The sequence below is a fragment of the Rhyacophila brunnea genome, unplaced genomic scaffold, assembly GCF_057557595.1.
Source record: "Rhyacophila brunnea isolate RB1 unplaced genomic scaffold, BYU_Rbru_1.0 scaffold_11, whole genome shotgun sequence".
NCBI classification, from domain to species: domain Eukaryota; kingdom Metazoa; phylum Arthropoda; class Insecta; order Trichoptera; family Rhyacophilidae; genus Rhyacophila; species Rhyacophila brunnea.
Genome location: NW_028232763.1, coordinates 16,415,493 through 16,427,854, shown reverse-complemented (window position 1 = coordinate 16,427,854; position 12,362 = coordinate 16,415,493).

Below are 12,362 nucleotides of genomic sequence, written 5' to 3'. Positions count from 1 at the left end.
GGAATCAGATAAATTCCATGTCCAATTTATTACTTATAAGAAAGTTGTATAAATATATTTGATATGACATAATGTATGTGGTGAATAAACATATATTATATAATATATTAAATATATATATATATATAATAAATATGTATGTTTCTGTCGTCTTCCAAATTATTTTACTAAATAATGAAATATTTGCTTATAACTTCACATTTTGTACTAATCAGTATTAAATAATCCATGGACGGAAATCATATGTGGTTTTGTGCCATTCGCCATACTTAACTTATGATTTCTGTCAATGGAAATATATTGTCATTATGTATTTATAAGCGTCTGAGCGTATCCGTTTATATATCATATAATATATACAAGCTCATATACCTAGTGAAAATATATTCCTATGAACATAAATCATAGGTCACACGGTTCAAAATCAAATGTGATTTTAATCTATAATAGATGGTATCTAAATTTGACAAAATGTTGTAAATGAAAAACCAAATCCTATTGTATATGAATAGGTACTCTCAGCTGAATCAGTTTAGTTGAGTTTCCATGCAATATTTTGTTATAATTTGTGTAAATAATGTGTTGTATTATTAGGTATTTAATTACCCAAATAAGAGTTTTATGTAAATAAAATAATTTATTATTATTTAAATATGTCTATCTTTTTTACGAGTTATCTTTTAGAAATATAATTATACCACAATTTTTTCTACTTAATAACTTTGATTATCAAAAATACTATTTTTTCGCTAAATTAAACCTTTATTACAATACTATACATTATTATAGCACCGCTGGCAACACTAATGGTAATGCTGCACAAAATTAATAATTATTTTTATCTTAAAATATCAGAGGCATATTTTCCATAGAGGAATTATTAAAAAAACGTGTGTAAGATACCAACAATTAAAAAAATCGATCAAACTAAATTGTATCGATTTCATGAAAGGTCAAGTTCAGTTTGAAAACATACATTAAATGATCTCTGACCCCAATTAATTGAACAAATTAATGTCATATTATTGTATTTGCCTAATACGCTATTCAGTGAACTCAAAATAAATAGTGTTCATTCTTGATAGAAGGGTGCCATCGTTTGGTAGGTGTGGTACCCCAGTCACTGGTACCATAGGTTCAAGTGAATGTATTATATTTCTGTTGAAATAAAACACTATGCATATTAGGTACAACTCCAAAACAAATATCTATACATTATATATACATCTATACATTAGAGGATGAACCACGGAAGTCCAGTTTTTACCGTTTCTGAGTTAAATATGCAGAAAATTTTCTTTTATTTCATTACACAAATGAATGAAACACTGAAGTCCATAAGTAGTAAATTAACCGATATAGCTAATTAATAAATCACTGAAGTCCAATTCTCTTTAGTGCATAAACAACGGGTGTCCTTTTTATGATATTTATGCTCTAAGAAAAATGATAATGAACCATTACAATAATTCCATAAACACGGAAGTCCAACGTATTATCTATACTATAATTTTCGTTTTTCATTGTAAAAATCCACACGCGCCATCGGATTTCAACAAAATTTGGACAGTAGACGGGGGCTGATGAGCCGGAGTGCGTGGTTGGGGTCTCAAATTTCAGATTTAACCCGTTGCAACCCGGGGACAGTTTTACGGTTTTTGCGGAAAAAAGTCGCCGCGTACAAGGTCTTGAAACGCGGAAGTTAATGCTGCAACCCCCATTTTTATTGAAAATGTCGCTAGAATGTGTACATTTAAAAAATATTGGCATTTATTTCAGCTTAATCGGAGGTCAAATGGCAAAGTTAGATTAGAAAAACTAATAACCGCTAGGTTGGCGCGGGTGACGTGTTACGCGTTGATCGGAATGCTTCACTCACGGATAATTGTATGTAGTGGCATCAGAGCCGGAGTGCGTGGTCAGAGTCCTGAATTTCAGTTTTCATATAGTTTCCATCTGAGAAAATTGTAGACTCTGAATTTTACAATTTACGATGATGCCAGTGGTGAGTGAGACACAACACTGATGTGGATGAAATAAAAAGTGGAAGGGGTGGCAATAAGATCGGCTGCTGCTTGATGAAATGGGCATCTAGCAATGTTTTAGCAAATATTGAAGAGCTGACGATTTGGTATGATAATTAATTGCCCTGGCCAAAATAGGAATATCATGATTATTTTTTCATATACCTGGTTTCTGAAAACCATTCCTACGCTGAAAGTCATAAATTACAAATTCCTATTACGAGGCCATACACACATGGAGATAGACACTGCCCGCTCTATAACAGAACGTCAAAAAAGATGCTGAACGGTATGCAGATTGTTACTCCATGGGATTGGGTTCAGTTTGTAGGGAGATGTAAAAGAAACAAGCCTTTTAAAGTTATTAACATGGAGTTAAATGATATAAACAATTATTGCTCTTTGTATACATCATCTTCAGCTCTTTTTGTGGGTCGAAAAAAGAATATTGATGGCACACCTTTTTTTATTTTTTATTTATATATTAAGATGGCGCTGGTTATCTACGTTATAAAGTAAAGTACTCCGATGAAGATTTCTTAACTGTGGACCTCCGATCTTCTCGCTCGCCGTAAAACGCCGCAAACTCTTTAAAGCTGACAAATTTTCCCCGTAGATACCAAGTCTCAATGGCCGACCGGTCCAACTGAGGGTCAAACCGACTTGAGAAGCTCTTCCATTTCAACCGACATAATATGGGGACACTTCCAGAGGATGTGATCGGCATCCTGCAATTCGGCACATAAGCAAATCAGAGATACTATTAGGCCAAGAGCTTTGAGGCAAAACCACCGTGTCCGGTTAAGATCTGCAAACTATGAAACAATGGATATCTCCAGAGTTTCAAGAATTTTATGATAGAATTCCATATAATTATTCTTTATCAACTGATGTCCCGGAGAATGACCAGGAAAAATTCTCATTGCGTTGATTTTTTTCTAGAGCAATAATAAATTTCAAATAATCTTGTACTTATGTAAATTAATAAATATATAATTCCTTTTCATATTTAGGCTTACTGAAATTTGTTGTGTACTTATAATAAAATAATTATTAATAACATGATGCACAGGAAATAAAAATAATTTATACCTATATGGACTTCCGTGTATTATCTATAGGTGAACTATTGCTTAGTGGTATTTCTACATTATGTGTTAGAACATAAAACACGGAAGTCCATTAATTTATTAATTCTAAATAATTTGGTATTTATATCTGTGTCGCTACATTTCAAACTCAGCCATGTCCATAATGGATGAAAAGGAGAAAAACAGCTTTTTTGTTTCCTTGTGTACACGGCCATAAAGATGAAAGTTTATATTATTGCGAATATAGAATGTTTAAAACTTATAAGTTCCACATTATTAGTTTTCATGTAATTTTCATAGATTCTTCAAAAACTGGATTTTTTATATGGACATGGCTTAGTTTGTCACAAAATCAACCAAGTCCGTGCGGACTTGGCTTATTTTGATATTTCCGTGGCAGCCATTTTATTAGCTATAATGGTGTCATTCTTCTAGGCTGGACTTAGGAAATGGAAAAGGGCAAAATAATAAATAAATGTTGATAACATAAATTTATTTTCAAAAAATTTTCTCAGTATAATAATATTATTAATTTAGAAAAAAAAGGAAAATGTGATTACGACGGAAAAAATATGGTTTCTAATTTTAAAACATAAAAAATCAATATAAAAGTGACTTCATGCTCGGCAACACAAAAACCTAAAAAAATCCTTCAGGAATTGTTATAATTATAGATTTGTATTAAAAATTAATTTTTACAAATGGTCCAAATGGATAATAATTAATATAAATGGTTGAAGCCCTCAGCTGGATACAATTCTAGGAAATGCGTTGGTTTTAATAATAATTAAATGCCAATTATATCTCAGGGTATGGATATTCAATAATTCTGACAATTTTAGTTTGTTCAGTTTAGTCAGTCAATATCACAATTTGAAATGTTTTAAATAGTGGTACACATTTTTCTATTTGATACCTACGACTTGGCAATCATAAAATAATTATAAAATATATTCTTAATAGAATGTATATTACCTATTTAATTCAGTAAAGCATGTACGAATAATTATTATAAAAATCTTTAAATTAATTAAGAAGTGGGTACGGTGTGTATTTTTTAAGAACTGCAAAGGGTTCTATAAGTCTCGTAAATTAGAATTGTGTAAAACCAAATTTATATTCTCAGTACTATGACTAAAATGTCAAATGCGACCCTGCTTGATACCGGATGCTTTTTAGGATGCAGGTTAAGCAAAATAAAACTTACCGATTTTCCTTATCTTTGGCGCGTTTTGTCGATTCTGCCTTAATTATTCGTTTTCTTGCCTTATCGGGGGTCACTTCTGATATTTGAAACCTTATTTTTATTAATTACTAGCTGAAGTACCCGGCTTCGCACAGGGTCGCTTCGTGGTTATATTTATCTTAGATATTTGAAAAATAATAAGAGGTAATTATTTTTTTAATATTAAAATATCTGTGTAATACAATATGGCAATATGAAAATAATTCTAATATGAGTAAAGGTCAAACATAAGAACACGAAATTAAAATCGAATCCAAAATATTAAAACGTTATTAATGTTATTAATATGTAGTAAAAAAAAAATCAAAATTGGATGGAACAAACAAACAACAAACTTTGTATTTTATATAATAATAATTTAGAAACCTTTGCAGGTGTGCGCACACCAACTGACAAAAGTTTCATCGCAATCGGATGATTGGTATAGGAACGCATACGAATAGTAGAAGAAGATGATTTTCTAATTCAGAAATCTTCGTGGGCATGCACATGACAACTCACCAAAGTTTCATTGCAGTCGAATTAATGGAATAGGAACACATACGAATAGAAGAAGAAGAAGATGGTTGTACTAATTCAAAAACCTTTGCGGGCGTGCGCACAACAACTGGTCAAAATTTCATCACAATCGGATGAATGGCATAAGAACGCATACAAATAGAAGAAGAAAAAGATGATCGTACTAATTCAGAAACCTTTGCGGCCAAGGGCACAACACTTGATAGAAATGTCATTGCAATCGGATGAATGGTATAGGAACGCATACGAATAGAAGTAGAAGATGATTTTCTAATTCAGAAATCTTCGTGGGCATGCGCACGACAACTCACCAAAGTTTCATTGCAATCGGATGAATGGTGTAAGTACGCATTCGAATAGAAGAAGAAGATGATGGTTGTACTAATTCAGAAACCTTTGCAGGCGTGCGCACGACAACTCACCAAAGTTTCATTGCAATCGGATGAATGGTATAGGAACGCATACGAATAGAAGAAGAAGAAGATGGTTGTACTAATTCAGAAACCTTCGCGGGCTTGCGCACAACAACTGGTCAAAATTTCATCGCAGTTGGATGAATGGTATAAGTACGCATAGAATAGAAGAAGATAGAATAGAAGAAAAAGAAAATGGTTGTATCAATTTAGATTGCGGGCGTAAACACAACACTTGGTCAAATTTTCATTGCAATCGGATGAATGGTATAGGAACGCATACGAATAGAAGAAGAAGAAGATGGTTGTACTAATTCAGAACCTTTCGCGGGCGTGCTCACAACAATTTTTCAAGATTTCATCGCAATCGGATGAATGGTATAAGAACGCATACAAATAGAAGAAGATAGAATAGAAGAAAAAGAAAATAGTTGTATCAATTCAGAAACCTTTGCGGCGTGAGCACAACACTTGATCAAAATTTCATTGCAATCGGATGAATGGTATAGGAACGCATACGAATAGAAGAAGATATAATAGAAGAAGAAGATGGTTGTACTAATTCAGAAACCTTTGCGGGCTTGCGCACAACAACTGGTCAAAATTTCATCGCAGTTGGATGAATGGTATAAGAACGCATACGAATAGAAGAAGATAGAATAGAAGAAAAAGAAGATGGTTGTATCAATTCAGATTGCGGGCGTAAACACAACACTTGATCAAATTTTCATTGCAATCGGATGAATGGTATAGGAACGCATACGAATAGAAGAAGAAGAAGATGGTTGTACTAATTCAGAACCTTTCGCGGGCGTGCTCACAACAATTGTTCAAGATTTCATCGCAATCGGATGAATGGTATAAGAACGCATACAAATAGAAGAAGATAGAATAGAAGAAAAAGAAAATAGTTGTATCAATTCAGAAACCTTTGCGGCGTGAGCACAACACTTGATCAAAATTTCAATGCAATCGGATGAATGGTATAGGAACGCATACGAATAGAAGAAGATATAATAGAAGAAGAAGATGGTTGTACTAATTCAGAAACCTTCGCGGGTGTTGGCACAATTACTGACGAAAATTTCATTGCAATTGGATGAATGGTATAAGGACCATACGAATAAAAGAAGATAGAATGAAGAAGAAGAAGAAGATGGTTGTAAAATTCAGAAACCTCGCGGGTGTTGGCACAATTACTGACGAAAATTTTATTGCAATCGGATGAATGGAATTAGAACGCATACGAATAGAAGAAGAAGAAGAAGAAGATGGTTGTACTAATTCAAAAACCATTGCGGGTGTTACCACAACAACTGACGAAGTTTCATTGCAATCGGATGAATGGTATAGGGACCATACGAATAAAAGAAGATAGAATGAAGAAAAAGAAGAAGAAGAAGATGGTTGTACTATTTCAGAAACCTTTGCGGGTGTTAACACAACAACTGACGAAGGTTTCATCGCAATCGGATGAATGGTATAGGAACCATACGAATAAAAGAAGATAGAATGAAGAAGAAGAAGAAGATGATAATTTTTCTAATTTAGAAACTTTAATGGGTGTGCATACAACCATTTACCAAAATTTTATTGCAATCGGATGAATGGTATAGGAACCATACGAATAAAAGAAAATTGAATGAAGAAGAAGAAGATGATGATGATTTTTTTAATTCAGAAACCTTCATGGGTGTGCATATAACCACTTACCAAAATTTCATCGCAATCGGATGAATGGTATAGGAACGCATACGGAACAGACACACAGACAGACAGACAGACATTCATTTTTATATATTAGTATAGCCTATACTCTTCCCGCAAGTGCAAGCAATAAGTTTACAAAGTTTTATTGCAATCGGATGAACGGTGTGGCTGCGCATTCAATACGAACAAACAAACACACAAATATTAATTTTTATATATTAGATTTTTATTAAAAAATGTTGAAAAAGATACTATTGACACTCACTCACTCAACGGTTCGTAAACAACTGACGGCCATGTTGTTGTAATCGCCTTCAGTGATTGGCCTGAATGGACATGGCTGAGTGTGATATAATTACTTCAGTGGATATGGGTGAGTCTGAAAAAACTGTTCATCTTTGACTTCCATTTACTTATTATACAGGCGGATTCGGATGGTTTTGATAATACAGAAATGTTAGAAAGCATTAGTTCTTCAGCAATACACAAAAAAGTCAAAAATACCTAAAGGTGGACTTGGCTGAGCTTAAAATGTAGCGACACATCTATACTATGGTCAAAAATAAATTTAATTATGAATAATACCGTTTACAGACCCTAATTACTATAGTTCTTTAAAAAGTTATAGAGTTTCAAACATTTAACCTACACAAAAATCACTCTCCTGAACAAAAGTCCAAACGTGACTTCCGTGGTTCATCCTCTAACGCAGGGGTCGGCAAACCGCGGCTCGCGAGCCACATGTGGCTCTTTGGGTATTGGCGTGCGGCTCTTTGCCAAATTCCCAATTCACATTTTTACAAAAAAAGTATGATTGTTGTCGTTTTAAATCGGCCCATTGCAAAACTCGGCAAATTAAATTTCTCTCCATTTCATATTGACACGAGTAGGTATTTATAACAAGCAAAAAGTTACGTAGCTCCAAATTTGTAGGTCTTGCCACCAAAATTGAGGATTTGGAGAGAGAGCAATTTAATTTCACAACTCAGCCGAGCGCTCTAAAAGATCCACATAATAAGGTAGATACTACGATTTTAATACATGGTATAGCTTTCCGAACTCATATTCGAGTCTACATAGTATGTATTTGAACAATCATTTTCAAACATGAATAATATAAATAGCATTTAGAGAAGCCAAATAACAGATGAGAATTTGGAGTCGCGCCTAAAATTGAAAACTACAAGTTACATACCAAACATACAGACTAGTGATTACAATGCAGAATGAATATATCAATACTGGTATTTCTGTATTTACTATTGAATATCGCTATTAATATCGGTATTTTTCAAAACATATTCTAGAAACAAAGAAGCCCTTATCAAGCAATCTGAAGTACTTACCTACATTTATTATGTTAACTTTTGTAAATATGTATAAATCATAATATTTTAGGACTGTTCATTTTTACGAGAGTCCGGGTATAGAAATATCTCTTTGAAATTCAACGTTTGTTGGATGTACTATCAACGTTGGATCAATAGTTAGTTATAGAATAATTGAAAATATTTGCCATGAATGCTTTATTTTTCGAAATATGTTAATTCATCGCGACAATTCTATAAGTATATTTAACGGATTTTGTTTTAATATTATTTAATTTTTGTTAATTACAGTCAATATATTTGCGTTTTAGTAGCATAAAACCTGTACACTAAATTTAATATATAATATAGTAGTAAGTAATGAAAAGATAACATTAAATTCATTTTTAAAAAACATATACGTGTATAAAAAAATTTACCGTTATGATACTCATATTTGGCTTTTTTGGTCCAAGAGTTTGCCGACCCCTGCTCTAACGTATTGATATATAAAAAAATCATGAAAAATTTCAACAAAGAATTTCGTTAAAATATTATACTTAGGTACCTATCTATTTTATTCTTTTTTTAAATTTATTAATTGAGAATGTTTTGCTAACCGAATAAAACCGATCAGGAACATTATCTTATAAGTACCAAATCGAGGGTTTAATGTCAAACAACACTATCTACAAAAGTGCAACTTTACAGAAGAGCCAAAAAACGTTCTTTTAGTTTCTTGTAACTCAACAAAGGAGAAGTTTATTGAAAACCTAGTGTTTAACCTAATAATTTATTATACATTAATCTTAATTATAGTGATCTTAAAATTTACAGGTAGGTATGGTTTGAAAAAATATATAAAAACAAGGGTAACTTCATGTAGTTAACGTTAAACTTTACTGACGGGCGGCTCTCGTGGTGCAGTACGTAAGGCGTTTGCCTTCCACCCGAGAGTTCTGGGTTCGATTCGAGGTCAAGACAAAATATTTATGTGTTTTTCTCAAAGCCTGGTTGTTTATGATTGTTCAAAATTACTAACAACCACCTTGTACGATAAAGCAAGAATATGGTTATTAATAATTCAAAAAAAAAAACTTTACTGACAATTTAAGAAGAAACTAGAAAAGATTGACATGGTTGTTTGACTATCATGTAGCCGAGAATGTAAAATGAAGTTATCTAAAAACGTTATCGCTCGATAGCAGATAAAATAAAATTAAAAGTCAAAATTATGTCAGCCATAAGTACCTAGTTAATTACCGTATAATAAAACTAGTAATTATTACTTTTCAATTAATGATTGGTCTCACACGATGTAGGTTTACATTTTTTAAATTACCTAATTTATAAAAAAATACATACACATTTTTTAACATAGCTGCTAGGAATTATAAAGATACATTAAAAAACTGGATTCTCATTACTATGATTTAATTAGATGCCAATAATTATTTCTTTATTTCTATTACTCCGCTATTGTCCAAAACTACGCCCGTGGCTAGCCTACAAGCGGCCAGCGGAGCCAAAAAATGTATGGGGACCACCATGAAAGCACGGAGAGTGAGCGGTAGACAGTCTGGCCGCTCGTCGAATTTGCAGCGTTTCGAGTGGCTAGCTAGCGGTGTATCAAACAAAATTGACTGTTCCCCTCGCCCTTCCTTTCCCCGACTTCGAAAAACGTCAGCAATCGGTAGCATTAGGTAGCCGCTGCTATGAATCTTTCGGATCACAAAATATTTTGTGTTTTACGCGCGTCTTAGTTTGCTATTCATTTTTATTTGAAGGAAAATACCTACTAAACCCATATTATTATAAATTACACTAGCATGTACCTATACTTTAAGTTTTTTTTTTTTAATATGTACAGGTATAAATAATCTAATGCATTTAAGTTTTGTAATATGTATTCCATTTGAGTCGTTTTTTGCGACCCGGTTTTTGACTTACGGCATCTTCAGGCACAATGCGCACTCACCAATGGTAAATAAGCACTATCAACAACTGCAGTTAATTATATCTTATATAATAAAATTAATACAACACAAAGTAGGTAAAAACTTATTACCTACCTATTGAGTCAAGATTACCTACATATTGCCTGAAGATGTCGAATGCAGAGATGCAGAATTCCTCCAACTCACACGTACGTGTATATACAAAAAATAAACCACTAATAATAATAATAATAATAATTGGATAGGGAAATAGATACTTTGGTATTTTTATTAGGTACGTTGGTAGTATTCTTTATTGTGGGGAGCCTCAACATCAGTCAGTGACTCGGCCTTTCAAGTCTCTAAACCCGCCACTGATATAGGTACAAGGATGAAATTTATTTACGATAGTTTTAGATTTAAAATGCACATTAACCTTGTAACCTAACACAATAAAAAGAATAAAAATAATAAATGGTGACATGTAAAGATGATTCATGCCTTTCAGATCCAGTGACTGCAAGCATATAAGATAGGATAAGTATATACTTAGAATATCAGTCCAATGCGACAATTCTTTTACCACGGGAAAAAACTCGACTACAAATCGCAGTCCTCAGTTCCCAATGAATACGACAAAATATTCATCAGAATCACCTCCGCCTTGCGCTACTAAGAATTTTCAAGGGTTTTTGCAAGGCGGTTTCATAGGCCCTGGCCGAATTCAAATTAGCAATACCCGATGCGGGTAGAAGAACAGTTTTCAATAAGGCATATTCTCTCAGCCGGCACAATTTTCATTTGACTAGCATCAAGTGGAGTAGTTTGCGTGCCAAAGTCCTTAAGAAACCTCGATAGTAAATGCGAGGTATCCATAAGGGCATCTAGAAAAAAAAAAAAAAAAAAAAAAAAATATGTAATAGAGCAAGGTTCCAATGAATTCGGCGAATGGCTGATAATCATTCCTCTTAGGTAACCAAGCTTCTTTGCCGATCGAACTATGACGCCTATGCTTTTGGTCCGCGTAGTATGTACAATATAAAAAATGTCTATAGGTATTATAGCAGGTACGTCCAAAATACTGTAATTTTGAATGGTATCGGAAATGTCTATTTTTAACTAAATACAAATACATACCTACTATAATTGCGTCATGAAGTCATAATATTATGATAGTACCTGCTCCAGTGTATTTTTTTAATTATGCGGAACATAAAATGAAATATTTTATTATATTGCTGGCGACAAAATTATTTTGTTATGGATAAAATAATAATAATGCCAACTTTTTACGCGGCAACTCAATAAACTTTTTATTTTATTGCGTTAGGCGTCATGTTTCTTTTCAAAACCATACGCGATCAGCGCTATGAAACCTTTTATTATTTTAATATATTATTTAATTCTAAATAAAATAATATATAATTAACTTTTACCAGATTTTATATAATATTATAATTACGTTTCAAAAAATGCGCTTGTCCGTTACTAAACATTTCAACGTTTTCAATTCTTATTTTTTTTTTAGTAGTTCGGCATTTTTTCTGGTTTGGTTAATCTTATAGGTATGCTGAGAATTCACTGTTTTTGTGAAATACGGTATTTTTACATATTATACAATTTTAAAAAAATCCGGCTTCTGTGTGGGGAATTATATACATAACCCTTATTTTGTATATTATCAAGTGACTGTCGGGCTATGTAAATTATTTATGTTTATTTACATAATATTTTCCATATTTAACTTTGCATGTACTTATAATAAAATGAACACTTTATAAATTTACACTTGCTTACGTAGGCGTGTGTAGTCAAGATCTTTCAATATGCCGAAATGATCTCAATAATTTTTCTTCTTCTTGGTCGTACACCCATGGCTGAGGATCGTGACCAAATTTGAATTTCGTCATCCTTTGAGCGACCAAGACTTTCCATCCTTGTAGATCTTCCGCTTCTCTCAGGGCAGAATGGATGGTGCAATGATTCTTACATGATTACAAATTCACCAATACTAAAAACGTTGTGGAACCGCCATCATGTGCTGAGTTATGACACGTCCCAAATCAAGATAAATAAAAAAAACATTATATAAACTGTTTTAAAGTGCATATCAAT